Source organism: Triticum dicoccoides, chromosome 7A (assembly GCF_002162155.2).
Source record: "Triticum dicoccoides isolate Atlit2015 ecotype Zavitan chromosome 7A, WEW_v2.0, whole genome shotgun sequence".
Taxonomy (NCBI): Eukaryota; Viridiplantae; Streptophyta; class Magnoliopsida; order Poales; family Poaceae; genus Triticum; species Triticum dicoccoides.
In genome coordinates, this window is record NC_041392.1 from 62,331,586 (window position 1) to 62,354,687 (window position 23,102).

Below are 23,102 nucleotides of genomic sequence, written 5' to 3' on the forward strand. Positions count from 1 at the left end.
TATTCAAAAACAGTTCTGTGAAAATTTACACGTAGTACACATATTCTTCAGACCTGTAAAAATATGTTTAAAAATATTGTGATTTGTAAGCTAAAGAATCCAACACAAACTAGTACTCAGGGCATGTACAATGGTCTAGACAGCAGTTGTCTGTAGTACCCTGCCATATCATCTCTAGACAGGGCTAATGACGTCTGTTTAGGTGTCTATACAATTAGCAGGGTGTGATTACGGAGGCAAGAAACACTATAGGGTAATTCTTGTCCCGCATGCATCCATTCTAATCCCCAAAAGAATGATTTCAATCTACCAAAACCATCAGGCATGTCATGGGTGGACTGTGGAGTCATCCAAACATAGAGATAGCTGGACTTTGCTTTAAAGAGCGGCAGCCAGAAGCTCTGCACTTCGGCCATGGTGAACACGAAGGAGATCTGGGCGCTAGTGGCATGTATGCCGGACGAGATGCGGGCCTGCGGGCTGCGGCGGATTCGCGAACGTCTGCTAAGCTCTGGTGGCGGCGCCGGCGAATGGCCACAGCCTGCCACCGGCCGGCTGCTCACATCATCTTCCTCCTCATTCCTCAAGACTGAAGGACTGTCTCACCGCCGGCGACAGTGACAGAAGCTCCACATAGATGATCACATCGCTCCTCAGCGGTATTGGAATTCAAATGTTGGATCGTCCGTGAAGGTGAGAATACGAGAGTGCAGACTGCAGACAGCCTCGGTACAGCGGGAAAAGGCCGTCGATAGCGGGCGAGATTTCAGCGCTATCGACCGTATGTAATTCTACCAAAGGACCAATTCTCTCTCCTATTTCTCTTTCCTCCATGTAATCAAATATCCTAGTTGGCACCTGTTATAGACGGCTGATTGTACAGTGTTGTACATGCCCTCAGATAGTTAGATTCCTTGACTTTTTTATGACGTAGTGTTCATAGCTAGGGATAATTGTATATGCGTGTATGTAAACATCTTCAAATTTTTTTTTGAAAAGGGGGAATGCCCCGGCCTCTTCAATTGTATTAGGTTCATATAGATGGGCCCATTTTCATATTTATATTTATATTTTTTGTCACGTATGAAAGTATTATAAATAAATTTGCACGTACATAGTGTGTACATGTTGTACCTATTTTTTGTTTTTCTTTTAATTTTTTTCTTTTTGCAATGTGTACAAAGAGAATTTAAGTGTTGGGCAATGTGTACAAAACAATGTTCTTGTCTTTTTGCCCAAACATTGAAATTGTATATCGTTGCAATGGCATCGTGCTCTCCAGCTTCTACGTACTTTGTGGTGGTGGTGTTCCCTCCGGCTCCGCCGTCAAGTTGGTGAGTGTGTGTTGGAGGTGGGCTTCTTCATATTTGTTTAGAGCTTCTTTGACGGTGGCTTCGTTTCCGGCGCACTGGTCCTCTTGGACTGTAGCACGGAGACATCCCATCGGCGCGATCAAACAAGGTTTGGCCCACCAAGGCTGTGGAGCAGCGATGGCGGCGGCGGCAGTGCGCCGGCGGCTCGCATTGGAGCTTCAGGTTGTTGAGCATCTTAGTGACTTGTTTGTAATTTTCTCTCTATATGAGGTGTTTTGTACTGTTGGAGATCCTCTATAATAGATCTGGGGGCTTATCCACATTTTTTTACTACTAATAGTTTAAAATGTAAATTGATCACTAAAAACTGTAAATCAAAAAGTGATAAATGTGTTAAAAAGAATCCCTCAAACGTCGCACAAGACGAGTAACGGTTCAATAAAGTCCCTCCGCCCTCTCACTCCCAAATCCCCCAGCTCTCCAGCGACTCTCCATGGCTCCCCCTCCCACTGTTCCCACCCACGGCCAGGGTCCATTCCCCGGCGGTACCCAAGTCCCTGCTAGCCTCTCCCCGCCCCTCCCCGCCTCTCACCGACCAGGGCACTAATCACTCAATGGTATGCTGTCACCCCGCCTTGCCTCCTCCACCTGATTATCTCTCTTGTTTTTTTAGTTGATTATCTCTCTAGTTAGGGCTTTTAGCTGGTTGGGGAATCGATTCTTTACCCAAACAAAATACTTGGCGCCGATGCGCATGATTGGGGGTGGGCGGATGTTAACGTTTTGTTATTGTTCCAGATCGTGACATCGCCTGACCAATTTGTTTTTGTTTATTTTTGATAAAGAAGGTCGATCTGGAATTTGTTTTTTAGTTTATCAAATCTTGGCAACGTAGTGTTTTACATGACCTAAAAACTACAAATATTTGGCCATACTTAACTCCAATGTTCATGCCAGTGCGTTTTTTTTCCTTTTGAAATCATCCCAGCATGTTCTTGGAAAGATTGCTGCTTTACCTGCAAAAAATACTGGCCTATTACTGTAACCCCTTCCTTAGGCATATATCTGATTATCTCTCGTTAGGTTTAGCCGGTCAGGGAAATCCATTCCTTTAGCTAATCGAAATTGTTTCTCTTGGTAAATCTGCATTTATCTGATGTAAAAACTGCAAAAGAAGTGCATGAGTAGTTGAATACTTGGCTCAATCCGATTCCTAGATTTGGATGTTTTTCTAGTAGATCTGTACCTACCTTTTAATTGTTGTTCCAGATAGCTACTTTACCTAACCCAACTGTTTTTGTTTTGGATAAAAAAGGTCGATCAAAATTATTTATGTTAGGTGAGCAAACCTTGGTAATAAAGTTCTTGTATCTGATCCAAAAACTACAAACGTAAGGTACTACCTCTGTTTCTAAATGTAAGATGTTTTGGCAGTTTAAATAGAATTGCCAAAACATCTTATATTTAGGAACAAAGGGTATAGTATTTTCTAGCTGTTCTAAGTTCTGCAATGGAGTTTAAGGTGACGAATCTTCAGGAATGGTTAAACTTGGCTCAGATTCCCATTTGTCATCACTTCACCCTGTACTTGTACGAAATGTCACTTCTTGTTAGACATATTTCATATAACAGAAAATTGCTTCCTCATATGAAAAATAAATAGAGAATGGACTATCCTGAGTAGCTTATTAGTGTCAAGCCGTTGGGCCCGTCAAAAGAAAAAGTGTCAAGCCATTGGACATGAGAAACTAATTTAGGTGGGCTTTTTGTCCCCCGGTGACTTTAAAAAATAAACATGAGAAACTAAGAAGACCTTGTCAACTCACCATACATATGAAGCTGCGCTGTTGGTGTTTCTATTATTTCCGTACTTTGTTGTGGTTACTGTGACAAATAAATAGTGCTTCACTGCCTGCTTTTCTGCCGTTGCCAAGTGCAAGAAGCATATATGTGATAACCATGAACTGCAAAGCTAGTTGTGCAAATATACTTCTATTTTAGGACTGATGGATTGCTTTGCTGGTTTCCACGATATCTTTGTATTTTTGATATACTCTGAACTTCTATTGCTTTGTGATGGCCTTTGGTGTCAGAGTAGTTCAGCAAGCATATGCATTACAATTTTCTTACTCTGCTAAACTATGAATCATATATCTTGTTTTGTAGACTTGCATGATGGAGGCTGCACAGTTTGGACCTTGGTCAGATCTTGCGCCGGAACTCTTGGGCCTTGTCCTGAAGCGCCTCCCTTCCTTAGCTGACCGTGTTCTCCTGAGGGCAGTCTGTCACCCATGGCGCTCTAATAGTGTATCAAAGACCCTTCCCTTTCCATTCCCATGGCTCACCCTCCCGGATGGAACCTTCCTCAGCATCCTAGGCAGTGAGGTTCACCACATGTCTCTGCCCAATGGTGCTCGTTGGCATGGCTCCGTTGAAAACAGGCTATTCCTCATGAGCAGTGATGGTGCATGTTCATTGGTGAACCCTTTCTCCAAGACCACATTGGAGCTTCCTAATCTAGTCACTGTTTGGCAGAGCGAGATAGATAACCATGCTGAACTTGGTCATTTCCCAGCTGTTTCCTATAAGTTGGTGGCTCCCTCGTCCCTGGACTCATCACCAAAGTCCCTTGCTGCTGCGCTGATCATTGGCAATGGTTATTCTCTTGATCTTTGTATTATCCAACCACCTGCTGCCACTTACTCATTCAGAGGCACAAGCACTGAGGACCCAACAATATTAGTGGACCTTGCATTCTTCGATGGAAGGTTGTACGTGGTGTCTGAGTTTTTCAAGCTTTTCGTCGTTGATTTCAGTGAGAACCTTGGTAGTAAGCCAAACATGGAATGCCTGATTGACTCTATGGGTGATTATCTGAGAACGCCTCCATACCTGTCTAAAAAGGAGTTCTATGGACTTTGGCAGTATTTAGTGGAATGTGGTGGTAGGCTGCTGATGGTGCAACGATTTACAAAGTCACAGGGTTTTAGGAATTCTCAAACTGTTGGATTTAATGTCCTTGAGGCAGACTTGAGCACCAACCCTGGTCATTGGAGACTGGTAAGTGATTTGAGTGGCCATGTGCTCTTTCTTGGCAAGCAAAGCTCGAAGTTCCTGCCTGCTGGTGAATGCAGTGGATCCCAGGAGGACTGCATCTACTTCATCTGCGACTATCCTTGTCCGGAGGCTTCTGCAGACCCTCTTCGCGACGCTGGCATATATAACGTGAGAAATGGGATAATCATGCCATTACTTTCAGGGAGTCCTGCAGTACCGCAACGCCAAGCCGGACAGTGGGGCCTGACATGGTTTTTTCCTTCTGAAGCTGTATGATTGACCTCAGCAGGGCTTGCTAATCTTTGTGATCAACCAACCTGCCTCTGTTCTGCTCATCTTTATCCTATTAATAATATGTTATCATGTGCACTTTTATGTCCTTAGGTGACCTTTAATGGGATCATGTAATGGAATACTTAAGTCTTTCGTTGTGGAAACTTGATTTTTTTTCTGTGTGGCTATGCTTTGAACAGTCTTGGGAGTTAATTATAGCTCTGCGCATATGTTTTTCTGCCATTGCGATAATTGCTTAATCATATTTTCATATTAGTATCATACCTACATGTGGTGAGTTATGGACTGCCTGAGAAGAGAATTTCAAAACTAGGGTGGCGTAGTGTGCACACAGGTACAGCAGCATTGTTTTCATAAGTTTTCAGAAAGTGTATTTGCCCCTTTTCAGGAGGTTCGTGTCAGGAATTGCTATATGCCCTTCTGGCTATCTACTTCCTCTGTTTCATTTGTCTAAAGTGTGCTTGAACCAATAATGTATTGAGTTATGTTTCATAAAATTTAGCCACTCAACTTCTATTGACTTTCAATTGTTATCTTGCAAAATTTTAGGCCTTAATTAATTTACATGATTTGCATAGAAATTTTACAGGATTGAGACCCTCTGGAGTTTTTCATGTACATATTGTTTGATTCATGGGACTGCATTCCTCACGAACCAGTCCTATAGGAACTTCTTAGTTCAATTTCACATGAAAACTAGCATTAGGTTAGGACTTCGTGGAAAATTCTTCTGCTTTGCTACATGGGCGTAGGTTTCAGTCAACAGGGCATCCTATTCATGTACATTTTCTTCTTTTCGTACTCTTCCCCAACCCTGCAAATCAAAATTGCTCTTAACCAAGTAGGAGTAAACTTCTCTTAAATTTCAGCTATTTGATTTCTATTTCGTCTTCACTATTCAGTCAAATTCTATTGTTGCCTGTTCTTGATGTGCAAGGATGTATGTGGCAAGAAGTGCAGGGATGTTTGTTCCAGTGTTTTGTAACTTTGTATAAATTAAACAATGTTGCCCGCTTTTTGGAGGGAAACAACATGACTCTGCTGCGTAATTTTATTGATTTTCTAATGAAGTGTTGCACGCTTGTAGGAAGAATATGTGCTGAAAGTGTTTACATTTGATTTTGTTGTTTCTATGTGTCCTATGTGTTTGTTTGTGTTAATCATTCTCACTTGGAGTTGCCAATTGCATTTTTAAATAGCATATTTCCTAATTCCATATTGATTATTTGAAGCCTTTTGATATTTCAATATTTAGTTATCAAGACCTAGTCAGTCAACACGTCTATGACCAAATACTGTACTGCACCTAGTCAGTCCACGGCTTGAAGGAAAGACATGGGATTTTTGCAAACCCATGCTTCTTTTGAGAGGCAAGATGCAACCAGGGCATATTGATCCAGTCCATTCCCTATAGATCTAACGCCCCAAGCACACTCCAGGAGCACTGTATCACCCAATGGGCGGTATCATATTGATTGGGAATAGCAGGCGTAACAACTTGAGGATGATGATCATCATTGACTATTGAGGATGATGATCATCATTGACTATCATTGACCTCATCTAAAATAATGCAGGTGTGTTTGCCTCGGTTGTCGGTATGTGATACTTCTGCCTTAACTGCATAGTTTGTTTGTGTTGATGATGAACCAACTAGCTAGATCCTTTTTGCGAAAAGAATCAGATCTATTATAAAAGTTCATTGAAAGTACGAAGCATCTCAAACATAATAAGAATTACATCGAGATTCTGAGACCACTGAACGACCATTATTGCCGCCAGAACTAGTTAGTTTCCTTGAACATACATAGAGTTGTTTCTAAATGATGAACGAAGTTGTGATTTATATATGTTTGGCAATGTGTTAAACTGATTATTGGTCAGTTTTACCTTGGATATGTGTCACAGCCTTGATGTCGCATTTTTTGCACTGAAAATACATTGGTGGTGTGTCTAACACCGCAACGCCACTAGTTTAGGAATTATATTGGTGGTGTTCTTACATTTGGCATGCCACTAACAATCCATTATTGGTGGCGTGGGGCAATCCACACGCCACAAGAATATTTTATTAGTGCCACCATATTGATGACGTGGGGGCGTCAAGCTATCAAGGTGTTTTTTGGCATGCCACCACTAGCATTTTCTGCATTAGTATAGCGATCATACTTTAAAAATTCAGACGTCTATTGAAAACCTGTTCATCGTTCTTCACAAGACAAGAACTTTTATTTTGAAATAAAAAGTCCACTGTCTTGACCACTAATAAGGTTTGCTTGTATGACAACAACAACAACAACAATAATAAAGCCTTTAGTTCCAAACAAGTTGGGGTAGGCTAGAGGTGGAACCCATAAGATCTCGCGATCAACTCATGGCTCTGGCACATAGATAGCAAGCTTCCACGCACCCCTATCCATAGCTAGTTCTTTGGTGATACTCCAATGCTCCAGGCCTCTCTTAACGGACTCCTCCCATGTCAAATTCAGTCTATCCGACCTCTCTTGACATTCTTCGCATGCTTTAGTCATCCGCTATGCGCCGGAGCTGCTGTGGGCCTGTGCTGAATATGCCCAAACCATCTCAGACGATGTTGGACAAACTTCTCTTCAATTGGTGCTACCCCAATTCTTTCTCGTATATCATCAATCTGGACTCGATCCTTCCTCGTGTGGCCACACATCCATCTCAACATATGCATCTCCGCCACACCTAACTATTAAACATGTCGCCTTTTAGTCGATCAACACTCATCGCCATACAACATTGCGGGTCGAACCGCCGTCCTGTAGAACTTGCCTTTTAACTTTTGTGGCACTTTCTTGTCACAGAGAATGCTAGAAGATTGTCGCCATTTCATCCATCCGACTTTGATTCGATGGTTCACATCTTCATCAATACCCCCACCCCCTGCAGCATTGACCCTAAATATCGAAAGGTGTCCTTCTGAGGCACCACCCGCCCATCAAGGCTAACCTTCTCCTCTCCACACCTAGTAGTACTGAAACCGCACATCATGTACTCGATTGTAGTTCTACTAAGCCTAAACCCTTTCGATTCCAAGGTTTGTCTCCATAACTCTAACTTCCTATTTACCCCCATCCTACTATCGTCAACTAGCACCACATCATCCGCAAAGAGAATACACCATGGGGTATCTCCTTGTATATCCCTTGTGACCCCATCCATCACCAAGGCAAAATGATAAGGGCTCAAAGCTGACCCCTGATGCAGTCCTATCTTAATCGGGAAGTCATCGGTGCCGACATCACTTGTTCGAACACTTGTCACAACATTATCGTACATGTCCTTGATGAGGGTAATCTACTTTTCTAGGACTTTGTGTTTATCCAAGGCCCACAACATGACATTCCGTCGTATCTTATCATAGGAATTCTCCAAGTCAATGAACATCATATGCAAGTCCTTTTTCTCCCTTTATCTCTCCATAAGTTGTCGTACCGAGAAAATGGCTTCCATTGTCGACCTCCCAGGCATGAAACCAAACTGATTTTTTTGTCACACACTTGTCATTCTTCTTAAGCGGTGCTCAATGACTCTATCCCATAGCTTCATTGTATGGATCACCAGCTTAATTCCACGGTAATTAGTACAACTCTGGACATCCCCCTTGTTCTTGAAGATTGGTACTAATATACTCCGTCTCCATTCTTCTAGCATCTTGTTTGCCCCAAAAATGAGGTTGGAAAGCTTGGTTAGCCATACTATCGCTATGTCCCCGAGTCCTTTCCACACCTCAATGGGGATACAAAAAGGGTCGATCGCCTTGCTTCCTTTCATTATTTTTAAAGCCTCCTTGACCTCAGACTCCTGGATTCGCCGCACTAAACGCATGCTGGTCTCATCAAAGGAGTCGTCCAGTTCAATGGTAGAACTCTCATTCCCCCCATTGAACAACTTGTCGATGTGTACTCCCGCCATCTATGCTTAATCTCCTCGTCCTTCACTAGGAGTTGGTCTGCTCCGTCCCTGATGCATTTGACTTGGCCAATATCCCTTGTCTTCCTCTCTCGGATCTTGGCCATCTTATAGATGTCCCTTTCGCCTTCCTTCGTGCCTAACCGTTGGTAGAGGTCCTCATACGCCCGACCCCTTACTTCACTGACAACTCACTTTGCGACCTTCTTCGCCATCTTGTACTTCTCTATGTTGTCTGCACTCCTATCCAGGTATAGGCGTCTGAAACAATCTTTCTTCTCTTTGATCGCCTTCTGGACATCATCATTCCACCACCAGGTATCCTTATCTTTGCTTCTCCTCCCTGTGGACACTCCAAACTCCTCTGAGATCACCTTACGAATGCAAGTCGCCATCTTCATCCACAATTTGTCCGCATCCCCTACTTCCTCCCAAGGCCCCTCCTTAATGATCCTCTCCTTGAATGCTTGAGCTACCTCCCCCTTGAGCTTCCACCACTTTGTTCTAGCGACTCTGGCACGCTTATCCTGCTGGACACAAATCCAAAAGCGGAAGTCAGCAGCCACCAGCTTATGCTAAGGGACAACACTCTCTCCAGGTATCACCTTACAATCTAGGCACGTACGCCTATCTTCTCTTCTCAAGAGGATGAAATCAATCTGGCTAGAGTGTTGACCACTGCTAAAAGTCACCAGATGTGATTCTCTCTTTCTAAAGGGTGTTAGCTATAATCATGTCCTAGGCTAGAGCAAAGCCTACACTAGTAGAAAACAGGGCTTTGGTTGGAGCCTGCCAAGCCCATTAGTCCCAGTTCAGTCAAGAACCAGGACCCATGGGGGACATATGTCCCGGTTCATGCGCCCAGGGGCCCGGCCGGGCCTCGGGAGGCATTTGTCCCGGTTTATGTGGACCCATTTGTCCCGGTTTTAGGCACGAACCGGGACCAATGGGCCTCGCTCCTGGCCCACAACTATTGGTCCTAGTTCGTGCCTAGAACCGGGACAGAAGGGGGGCCTTTAGTCCCGGTTCAAGCCACGAACCGAGACCAATGAGGTGGCTATATATACCCCTCGCTCGCGAGTAGAGCACTCCACACTGCTCTATTTTTTCTGGCCGGCGAGGGGAGAGCTTTGTGGTGCTCTAGCTCACCTCCTATGCACATGAGGGGTTCGATGAAATGCCCAAGCCACATTAGCTAAGCTTTCTCCTCTCGAAGCTCGACCTCCAAGCTCCATTTCCCCTGAGATTTGTCTAGGTTTAGCGGTCCATCATTTCCCATCCCCGTCTTCACCGCCGTTGATCGCCCACGCCGATCTTGTCGCCTGCACCACCGTGGCGAGCCTCTTATTCTTATCTTCTTCTGAAAGGAAAGAAATTCTTACTTTAGATAGATAATTGTCTAATTTTCTTACTTTTATTATTGCTTGTTATTATATAGTGTGATGGTTTTGGTATCCGCCCCCGTCGGCCCTCGTCCTGGCTATGATTCAGATGTGGTATATATATTATCTTTTATAACTATTTGGTTCATTTATTGTTTATGACAATTATGCCCATCAAGTTGACATAGATTTTATTTATCTAGGAGGTAGTTGAACCGGAAATTCCAACCGACCCTATTGTCGAGAGGTTAAATTTAGTTGAATAAGAAAACAATTATTTGAAGGAAAAAATTAAAAAAAATTGAGGAGAAGATGATATTGGATTTGCATGTTGCGGATGTCGTCGATGATCACAAGATCAAGATGGATGCAATGCGGTTGAAGATTAGAAATATTAGAAAATATGCCATTCATACCGAGGCTTGGTATCAGTATGCCGTTGGATCAATTGTTACCTTGGTTGTGATTACGATCGCATTTGTTGTTGCATTGAAAGGTTTTACATAGTTTCAATGTATGGTTTAACTAGATGCTCTAGAGAGCTATATGTTGTTCAATGAGAACTATGTATGTACTTTAGTTTTAATGTGATGATGAACTTCTATTAATTTGGTCACTTATCTATCCATGTGAATCTTTAATGGTTTTTGACACACATAATTATATATAATGCACACAGATGAACCAACAATGGATGAACGGTGACAGACACACCTCTGAGTACATTAAGGGCCTGCATAATTTTCTCGAAGTGGCTGAGGCAAACAAGCAGAATGGTTTTATGTGTTGTCCATGCCGTAATTGTGGGAATACAAAGTCTTACTCTGACCGGAAAATCCTTCACACCCACTTTCTTTATAAGGGTTTCATGCCACACTATAATGTTTGGATGAAGCACGGAGAAATAGGGGTTATGATGGAAGACAACGAAGAAGAAGAGGACGATGACAACTATGTGCCCCCTGAATACGGTGATGCTGCAACGGGGGAAGCTGCTAAAAATCAAGAGGAACCAGACGATGTGCCCGATGATGATGATCTCTGCCGGGTCATTGTTGATGCAAGGACACAATGCGAAAGTCAAAAGGAGAAGCTGAAGTTCGATCGCATGTTAGAGGATCACAAAAAAGGGTTGTACCCCAATTGCGAAGATGGCAACACAAAGCTCGGTACCGTACTGGAATTGATGGAGTGGAAGGCAGAGAATGCTGTGTCTGACAAAGGATTTGAGAAGCTACTGACAATATTGAAGAAGAAGCTTCCAAACAATAACGAATTACCTGACAGTATGCACGCAACAAAGAAGGTCGTATGCCCTCTAGGATTGGAGGTGCAGAAGATACATGCATGCCCTAATGACTGCATCCTCTACCGCGGTGCGTACGAGGATTTGAAGCATGCCCGGCATGCGGTGCATTGCAGTATAAGATCAGACGAGACGACCCTCGTGATGTTGACGGCGTGACCCCCAGGAAGAGGGTTCCTGCGAAGGTGATGTGGTATGCTCTATAATACCATGCTTGAAACGTCTTTTTAGAAATGAAGAGCATGCCAAGTTGATGCGATGGCACAGAGAGGACCGTAAGAAAGAAGGGAAGTTGAGAGCACCCGCTGACGGGTCGCAGTGGAGAAAAATCGAGAGAAAGTACTGGGTTGAGTTTGCAGGTGACCCAAGGAACATATGGTTTGGTTTAAGCGTGGATGGCATTAATCCTTTCGGGGAGTAGAGCAACAATCACAACACCTGGCCCGTGACTCTATGTATGTATAACCTTCCTCCTTGGATGTGCATGAAGAGGAAGTTCATTATGATGCCAGTTCTCATCCAAGGCCCTAAGCAACCCGACAACGACATTGATGTGTACCTAATGCCATTAGTTGAAGAACTTTTACAGTTGTGGAATGGAAACGGTGTACGTGTGTGGGATGAGCACAAACAGGAGGAATTTAACCTGCACGCGTTGCTGTTTGTAACCATCAATGATTGGCCCGCTCTCAGTAACCTTTCAGGATAGACAAACAAGGGATACCACGCATGCACACACTATTTAGCTGACACCGAAAGTATATACCTGGATAAATGCAGGAAGAATGTTTACATGGGCCATCGTCAATTTCTTCCGACCAACCATCAACGTCGAAAGAAAGGCAAGCATTTCAAAGGTGAGGCAGATTACCGGAAGAAGCCCGCCATGCGTACCGGTGATCACGTACTTGCTATGGTCAATGATTTACACATAATCCTTGGAAAGGGTCCCGACGGACTATCTATTCTGAATGACGCTGAGGGACGCGCACCCATGTGGAAGAAGAAATCTATATTTTGGGACCTACTGATGACCCACAAGTATAGGGGATCTATCGTAGTCCTTCCGATAAGTAAGAGTGTGGAACCCAACAAGGAGCAGAAGGAAATGATAAACAATTTTCAGTAAGGTATTCTCTGCAAGCATTGAAATTGTCGGTAACAGATAGTTTTGTGATAAGGTAATTTGTAACGGGTAACAAGTAATGAAAGTAAATAAGGTACAGCAAGATGGCCCAATCCTATTTGTAGCAAAGGACAAGCCTGGACAAACTCTTATATAAAGGAAAGCGCTCCCGAGCACACATGTGAATTATCGTCAAGCTAGTTTTCATCACGTTCATATGATTCGCGTTTGGTACTTTGATAATTTGATATGTGGGTGGACCGGTGCTTGGGTATTGCCCTTCCTTGGACAAGCATCCCACTTATGATTAACCCCTCTTTCAAGCATCCACAAATACAAAAGAAGTATTAAGGTAAACCTAACCATAGCAAATCAGCCCCTTACGAAGCAACTCATAAACTAGGGTTTAAGCTTCTGTCACTCTAGCAACCCATCATCTACTTATTACTTCCCAATTCCTTCCTCTAGGCCCAAACAATGGTGAAGTGTCATGTAGTCGACGTTCACATGACACCACTAGAGGAAAGACCTCATACATCTCATCAAAATAACGAACGGATACCAAATTCACATGACTACTTACAACAAGACTTCTCCCATGTCCTCAGGAACAAACGTAACTACTCACAGATCATATTCATGTTCATAATCAGAGGGGTATTAATATGCATAAAGGATCTGAACATATGATCTTCCGCCAAATAAACCATCTAGCATCAACTACAAAGAGTAATCAACACTACTAGCAACCCACAGGTACAAATCTGAGGTTTTGGGACAAAGATTGGATACAAGAGACGAACTAGGGTTTGAGATGAGATGGTGCTGGTGAAGATGTTGATGGAGATTGACCCCCTCCCGATGAGAGGATCGATGATGATGATGGTGGTGATGATTTCCCCCTCCCGGAGGGAAGGTTCCCCGGCAGAACAGCTCTGCCGGAGCCCTAGATTGGTTCCGCCTCGTGGCGGCGGAGTTTCGTCCCGTGAGCTAGCTTATGATTTTTTCCAGGGCAAAAGACCTCATATAGCAGAAGATGGGCACCGGAGGCTTGCCAGGGGGCCCACGAGGCAGGGGGTAGGGCGCCCCACCCTCGGGGATGGTGGGTGGCCCCCTCTGGTACTTCCTTCGCCCAATATTTTTTATATATTCTGAAATGTGCTCCCATGAAGTTTCAGGACTTTTGGAGTTGTGCAGAATAGGTCTATAATATTTGCTCTTTTTCCAGCCCAGAATTCCAGCTACCGGCATTCCCCCTCTTCATGTAAACCTTGTAAAATAAGAGAGAATGGGCATAAGTATTGTGACATGATGTGTAATAACAACCCATAATGCAATAAATATCGATATAAAAGCATGATGCAAAATGGACGTATCAACTCCCCCAAGCTTAGACCTCGCTTTTCCCCAAGCGGAAGCCGATATCGAAAAATATGACCACATTTTAGAGATAGAGGTGTCGATAAAAATAAAATACGGACATGAGGGCATCATGATCATTCTATATTGTCATATGATCTCTTATGCTAAAGTAACAATTCATTCACAATTTCAAGTATGAATCATAAACTCCATTGAAAACTAACAAACTACAATCTCAGTCATTCAAGCAATTGCAATTTATCATAACATCGGAAAGAGTCAATATAAGAGCTTTTCAGCAAGTCCACATACTCAACTATCATTTAGTCTTTCACAATTGCTAACACTCACACAATATTTATGGGTATGAAGTTTTAATCGGACACGGAGAAAGATAGGGGCTTATAGTATTGCCTCCCAACCTTTTACCTCAAGGGTAATGTCAACATTAATAGTTCATGAAAACTCACATCCAATTAGCTATAAATATCAGGATCTTTCCAACACATTGTGCTTGCCAAAGGATAAAATGTAAAAAGGAAAGGTGAAGATCACCATGACTTTTGTATGAAGTATAAGACAAGAATAAAAGATGGGCCCTTCGCAGAGGGAAGCGGAGGTTGTCATGTGCTTTTATGGTTGGATGCACGAAATCTTAATGCAAAAGAACGTCACTTTATATTGCCACTTGTGATATGGACCTTTATTGTGCAGTCCGTCGCTTTTATTTCTTCCACATCACAAGATCGTATAAAGCTTATTTTCTCCACACTAATAAATCATACATATTTAGAGAGCAATTTTTATTGCTTGCAACAATGACAACTTACTTGAAGGATCTTACTCAATCCATAGGTAGATATGGTGGACTCTCATGGCAAAACTGGTTTTAAGGATATTTGGAAGCACAAGTAGTATCTCTACTTGGTGCAAAGAATTTGGCTAGCATGAGAGGGAAAGGCAAGCTCAACATGTTGGATTATCCATGACAATATAATTTATTTCAGATGTAAGAAAACATAACCCATTACATTGTCTTCCTTTTCCAACATCAACTCTTTAGCATGTCATATTTTAATGAGTGCTCACAATCATAAAAGATGTCCAAGATAGTATATTTATATCTGAAGATCTCTCTTTCTTTATTACTTCCTATTAATTGCAACGATGACCAAAACTATGTTTGTCAACTGTCAACAACTTTTCTTCATCATACTTTTTATATGTGAAGTCATTACTCTCCATAAGATCCATATGATCTCTTTAATTCTTTTTATTATTTCTCTTCTCTTTTATTTTTATCCCATCAAGATCATAGCAAGATGGCAAAGCCCTTGACTCAACACTAATCTTTATTATATAACTCACAGACTCAATTACATAGGAGGATCATAAAGCAAAACACAAAACTAGATCATACTAAAACTTTATTCTACTAGATCAAGATATTACCAAAAGGATCAAACTAAGAAAAATGGTAAAGATAAAAGTGTGATGATGATACGATATCGGGGTACTCCCCCAAGCTTGGCAGTTGCCAATGGGAGTGCCCATACCCATGTGTTTATGTCTCTTTCTTCGGGGGTGGTGACGTGATATTCTTGGCGATGATGCCCCTCAGGATATGATTCTCTTCCTCGAGCTTATTGACTTGCTGCTTGATGTCCATTATTTCCTTACGGAGCTTGCCCGTGACGGCTAAAGCTCCTTTCACCCAAGGATGTTGCATAGATGCGGGAGATCAAGTAACACTCTTTTTCATATTTTCATAAGAAAGAAATCTAACATTGGAAGGGATGACCGAGTTTGGAATAGCTGAGCTCTGTAGTTCCCCCATCGTGAATCCGGCTCGGAAACGAGAAGTAACTTCTTGATCCTCCTCCATGGCATCTATCCTTTTCAAGTCGGCCTTCATCTCTTGCTCAGTTGATGGCCCAAAGTGGACATCATCGCTGTTTGCTCTTGGCCCCCGATATCGGATGAGACACCCGACTCTCCCCGACTGACTCTTGAGAAGACATCTTGCTCTAGATCTGCAGCAGAAACATCTCGAAACAAAAATAGAGGATATTTGCGTGGTACGGTGGTCAAAACCTTCGGGATATTATATAATGATTTTTTACTGACCAAAAGAAGCATCGTGCAAGAAAGCAGAGTCCGAAGAGCACACGAGGTGCCCACGAGGCAGGGGGGCGCGCCCTCCACTCTCGTGGAAGCCTCGTGTCCTTCCTGGACTGCTTCTTATTTTCCTATTTTCTTAAATATTCCAAAATGGAGAAAAATTGCTATTAGAACTATTTTGGAGTCGGTTTACTTACCGTACCTCATACCTCTTCCTTTTCGGAGTCTGGAACATTCTGGAAAGTGTCCCTTATGTATTCCTCTAGGGTTACGGTTTCAATAACATTAGTTTCAACATTTATGGGATTACGTGAGATATAATGTTTGATTCTTTGACCGTTCACCACCCTCGGATTTGTGCCTTCAAAGTTGTTGATTTTTATGGCACCGGAATGATAGACCTCCTCGATGACGTAAGGACCTTCCCATTTAGAGAGGAGTTTTCCTGCAAAAAATCTTAAACGAGAGTTGTATAGCAAAACATAATCACCTACATTAAACTCACGCTTTTGTATCCTTTTGTCATGCCATCTTGTTACCTTTTCTTTAAACAGTTTGGCATTCTCGTAAGCCTGGGTTCTCAATTCATCAAGTGAGATAATGTCAAAAAGCCTCTTCTCACCGACAAGTTTGAAATCATAATTAAGCTCTTTAATGGCCCAATATGCCTTATGTTCTAGTTTGAGAGGTAAGTGACAAGCTTTTCCATAAACCATTTTATACGGAGACATACCCATAGGATTTTTATATGCAGTTCTATAAGCCCATAATGCACCATCAAGTTTCTTTGACCAATTCTTTCTAGATCTATTAACAGTCTTTTGCAAAATTAATTTAAGCTCTCTATTACTTAATTCTACTTGACCACTAGACCGTGGATGATATGGGGATGCAATTCTATGATTAACATCATACTTAGCAAGCATTTTACGGAAAGCACCATGAATAAAATGTGAACCACCATCAGTCATTAAGTATCTAGGGACTCCAAACCTCGGAAAAATAACTTTTTAAGCATCTTAATAGAGGTGTTATGATTAGCACTACTAGTTGGAATAGATTCTACCCACTTAGTAACGTAATCAACAGCAACTAAAATATGTGTATACCCATTAGAGGAAGGAAACGATCCCATATAACCAAAGCCCCAAACATCAAATGGTTCAATAACAAGTGAATAATTCATAGGAATTTCCTGACGTCTACTAATATTACCTATTCTTTGACATTTATCACAAGACAAGACAAACTTACGCGTATCCTTGAAGAGAGTAGGCAAATAAAAACTGGATTGCAATACCTTATGTGCAGTTCTATCTCCAGCATGGTGTCCTCCATATGCCTTGGAATGACACTTGCGTAGGATCTGTTCCTGTTCATGCTCAGATACACAACGTCTAATAACACTGTCTACTCCTTCTTTATAAAGGTGTGGGTCATCCCAGAAGTAATGCCTTAAATCATATAAAAACTTTTTCTTTTGCTGGTATGTGAAACTAGGTGGTATAAATTTAGCAACAATGTAATTAGCATAATCGGCATACCATGGAGTAGTACAAGAAGCATTTATGACAGCTAATTGTTCATCAAGAAAACTATCATCAATAGGTAGTGGGTCATCAAGAACATTCTCTAACCTAGACAAGTTGTCTGCAATGGGGTTCTCAGCTCCCTTTCTATCGATAATTGATGTCTACTACACAACCTTCTTCTTGTAGACGTTGTTGGGCCTCCAAGTGCAGAGGTTTGTAGGACAGTAGCAAATTTCCCTCAAGTGGATGACCTAAGGTTTATCAATCCGTGGGAGGCGTATGATGAAGATGGTCTCTCTCAAGCAACTCTGCAATCAAATAACAAAGAGTCTCCTGTGTCCCCAACACACCCAATACAATGGTAAATTGTATAGGTGCACTAGTTCGGTGAAGAGATGGTGATACAAGTGCAATATGGATGATAGATAAAGGTTTTTGTAATCTGAAAATATAAAAACAGCAAGGTAACTAATGATAAAAGTGAGCGTAAATGGTATTGCAATGAGTTGAAACAAGGCCTAGGGTTCATACTTTCACTAGTGCAAGTTCTCTCAACAATAATAACATAATTGGATCATATAACTATCTCTCAACATGCAACAAAGAGTCACTCCAAAGTCACTAATAGCGGAGAACAAACGAAGAGATTATGGTAGGGTACGAAACCACCTCAAAGTTATCCTTTCTGATCGATCTATTCAAGAGTCCGTAGTAAAATAACATGAAGCTATTATTTTCGTTCAATCTATCCCAGAGTTCGTACTAGAATAACACCTTAAGACACAAATCAACCAAAACCCTAATGTCACCTAGATACTCCATTGTCACCTCAAGTATCCGTGGGTATGATTATACAATATGCATCACACAATCTCAGATTCATCTATTCAACCAACACAAAGAACTTCAAAGAGTGCCCCAAAGTTTCTACCGGAGAGTTAAGACGAAAACATGTTCCAACCCCTATGCATAAGTTCACAAGGTCACGGAAATTGCAAGTTGATCACCAAAACATCCATCAAGTGGACCATGTGATATCCCTTTGTCACCACAGATAAGCACATGCAAGACATACATCAAGTGTTCTCAAATCCGTAAAGACTCAATCCGATAAGATAACTTCAAAGGGAAAACTCAATTCATCACAAGAGAGTAGAGGGGAAGAAACACCATAAGATCCAACTATAATAGCAAAGCTCGTGATACATCAAGATCGTGCCGAATCAAGAACACGAGAGAGAGAGAGAGATCAAACACATAGCTACTGGTACATACCCTCAACCCCGAGGGTGAACTACTCCCTCCTCGTCATGGACAGCGCCAGGATGATGAAGATGGCCACCAGAGAGGGATTCCCCCCTCCGGCAGGGTGCCGGAACGAGTCTAGATTGGATTTCGGTGGCTACGGAGGCTTCTGGTGGCGCAACTCCCGATCTAGTTTTCTTTTTGGAAGTTTTGGGTTATATAAGAGGTGTCGGAGTCGGGAACAAGTCAGGAGGGTCTCCGCGCTGTCCACAAGGCAGGGAGGCGCGCCCAGGGGGTGGGGGGGCACCCTCGTGGGCAGCCCGAGACTCTTCTGGCCTAACTCTTTTACTCCATGGCCTTCTTATGGTCCAAAAATAAGCTCCGTCAAGTTTCAGGTCAATTGGACTCCGTTTGGTTTTCCTTTTCTGCGATACTCAAAAACAAGGAAAAAACAGAAATTGGCACTGGGCTCTGGTTAATAGCTTAGTCCCAAAAATCATGTAAAATAGCATATAAATGCATATAAAACATCCAAGGTTGATAATATAATAGCATGGAACAATCAAAAATTATAGATACGTTGGAGACGTATCAATAATATGCAAATCAAATTCTTGTTGCAAGAGAACCCATCTAATAAGTCTAGGTTTAGCATCTTTCTTTTCCATAAGATATTTAATAGCAGCATGATCAGTGTGAACATTTACTTTAGAATCAACAATATAAGGTCTGAACTTATGACAAGCAAACACAACTGCTCAACATTCTTTTTCAGTATTAGCATAATTTCTCTGGGCACTGTCCAGAGTCTTACTAGCACATTGGATAACATTTAATTTCTTATCAACTCTTTGTCCTAGAACAGCCCCTACAACATAATCACTAGCATCACACATAATTTCAAAGGGTAAATTCCAATCAGGTGGCTGAACAATAGGTGCAGAAATCAAGGCTTTCTTAAGTATTTCAAATGCTTCTACACAATCATCATCAAAGACAAATGGAACATCTTTTTGTAAGAGATTAGTCAGAGGCCTAGAAATTTTAGAGAAGTCCTTAATGAACCTCCTATAAAAACCGGCATGACCAAGGAAACTTATTATACCTTTAATGTCCTTAGGACACATCATCTTTTCAATAGCATCAACTTTAGCTTTATCAACTTCAATACCTCTTTCAGAAATTTTATGCCCCAAGACAATACCTTCATTAACCATAAAATGGCACTTCTCCCAATTTAAGACAAGATTAGTTTCTTCACATCTCTGCAAAACACGATCAAGGTTGCTTAAGCAATCATCAAAAGAAGTTCCATATACGGAGAAATCATCCATGAAAACCTCAACAATCTTTTCACAGAAGTCAGAGAATATAGTAGTCATACATCTTTAAAAGGTAGCAGGTGCATTACATAAACCAAAAGGCATACGTCTACAAGAAAAGGTACCGAAAGGGCAAGTAAAATTTGTCTTTGCTTGATCCTCTTTTGACACAGGTATTTGAGAGAAACCAGAATAACCACCTAGAAAGCAAAATGTGTATGTTTGGATAATCTTTCTAGCATTTGATCAATAAAAGGTAACGGGTAATGATCCTTTTTAGTAGCTTTATTTAATTTGCGGAAATCAATTACCATTCTATAACCTGTAACAATTCTTTGTGGGATTAATTCATCTTTATCATTAGGAACAACAATAATACCTCCCTTCTTAGGGACACAATGGACAAGACTTACCCACTGACTATCAGCAACGGGATAAATTATACCTGCCTCTAGAAGCTTTAGTATTTCTTTTCTTACCACTTCTTTCATCTTAGGATTTAACCGTCGTTGGTGATCAACAACCGGTTTCGCGTCTTTCTCCAATTTCATTTTGTGTTGGCATAGAGTGGGGCTAATGCCCTTAAGATCATCAAGAGTATATCTAATAGCAGCACAATGCTTCTTCAGAGTTTTCAATAATTTATTTTCTTCATGCTCTGAAAGGTTAACACTAATAATAACAGGATATATCTCTTTGTCATCAAGATAAGCATATTTAAGTGTACCAGGTAAAGGTTTAAGCTGAAACACAGGATCACCCTTTGGTGGAGGAGGATCCCCTAGGATTTCAACAGGCAAGTTGTGTTTCAAAATAGGTCCCTATTTAAATAATACTTCATCTATTTCCCTTCTTTCATTCATAAACATATCATTTTCATGGTCTAGCAAATATTGTTCTAAAGGATCACTAGGAGGCATGGCAATAGAAGCAAGACGAATAATTTCATCTTTACTAGGCAATTCTTTATCATAGGGTTTTCTACGAAATTTAGCAAAATTAAACTCATGAGACATATCCCCCAAACCAATAGTAACAACATCCTTTTTGCAATCTATCCTAGCATTAACAGCATTCAAGAAGGGTCTACCGAATATAATGGGAAAAAGTTATCTTGTGGGGAACCAAGAACAAGAAAATCAACAAGATATTTAACTTTCCCACACAATACTTCAACACCTCTAACAATCCCAACTGGTGAAATAGTGTCTCTATTGGCAAGCTTAATTGTGACATCAATTTCCTCTATCTCAGCAGGTGCAATATCATGCATAATTTCTTTATACAAGGAATGAGGTATTGCATTTGCACTAGCACCCATATCACATAAGCTATGATATCAATGATCTCCTATTTTAACAGAAATAATAGGCATGCCTACCACAGGTCTATGTTTATTTTTAGTATCAGGTCTAGCAATTGTAGGAGCTTCATCACAGAAGTAAATAACATGCCCATCAATATTATCAGCCAAGAGATCTTTAACCATAGAAACACTAGGTTCAACTTTAATTTGCTCAGAGGGTGTAGGTGTTCTAGTATTACTCTCACGAACCGCAGTTGAAGCTTTAGCATGATCCTTTATTCTAACAGGGAAAGGTGGTTTATCAATATAAGCAGCAGGAACAACATAATCATTATAAGTGATAGTCTTTTCTTCAACTTTAATATGCGCGACTACTTTTACTTCAATGGGAGGATTATATTTAAACCACTTCTCCTTAGGGAGATCAACATGAGTAGCAAAGGATTCACAGAAAGAAGCTACTATCTCATAGTCAAGTCCATATTTAGTGCTAAATTCACGGAAAGCATCGGTATCCATAAAAGATTTAACACAATCAAACTTAGGTGTTATACCTGACTCCTTACCTTCGTCGAGATCCCAATCTTCAGAGTTGCGTTTAATTCTTTCCAATAAATCCCATTTGAATTCAATAGTCTTCATCATAAAAGAGCGAGTGCAAGAAGTATCGAGCATGGAGCGATTATCGAGAGAAAGCCGAGCATAAATTTTTTGAATAATAATTTCTCTGGAGAGCTCATGATTGGGGCATGAATATAACATTGACTTAAGCCTCCCCCAAGCTTGAGCGATGCTTTCTCCTTCGCGAGGCCAAAAATTATGTATATAATTACGATCACGATGAACAAGATGCATAGGATAAAACTTCTGATGAAATTCCAATTTCAATCGCTTGTAGTTCCATGATACCATATCATCACGTAGCCTAAACCATGTCAATGCCTTTCCCTTCAAAGATAAAGGGAAGACCTTCTTCTTGATAAAATCCTCGGGCATACCTGCAAGCTTAAATAATCTACAAACTTCATCCACATAGATTAGGTGCAAATCAGGATGTAATGTTCCATCTCCTGTAAAAGGATTAGTGTAGGATCGAAAGTATGTCTAGAGGGGGGGGCGGTGATTAGATACTTGGCCAATTAAAAATCTATCCTTTTCCCAATTTTAGTCTTTGGCAGATTTTAACTATCTTAGCACAAGTCTAGCAATCTTAACACAATTCAAGCAAGCATGCAGAGAGTCTATGAGCAGCGGAAAGTAAAGCATGCAACTTGCAAGAATGTAAAGGGATGGGTTTGGAGAATTCAAACGCAATTGGAGACACGGATGTTTTTGTAGTGGTTCCGATAGGTGGTGCTATCGTACATCCACGTTGATGGAGACTTCAACCCATGAAGGGTAACGGTTGCGCGAGTCCACGGTGGGCTCCACCCACGAAGGGTCCACGAAGAAGCAACCTAGTCTATCCCATCATGGCCATCGCCCACGAAGGACTTGCCTCACTAGCGGTAGATTTTCACGAAGTAGGCGATCTCATTGCCCTTACAAACTCCTTGGTTCAACTCCACAATCTTGTCGGAGGCTCCCAAGTGACACCTAGCCAATCTAGGAGACACCACTCTCCAAGAAGTAACAAATGGTGTGTTGATGATGAACTCCTTGCTCTTGTGCTTCAAATGATAGTCTCCCCAACACTCAACTCTCTCTCACAGGATATGGATTTGGTGGAAAGAAGATTTGAGTGGAAAGCAACTTGGGGAAGGATAGAGATCAAGATTCATATGGTGGGAATGGAAT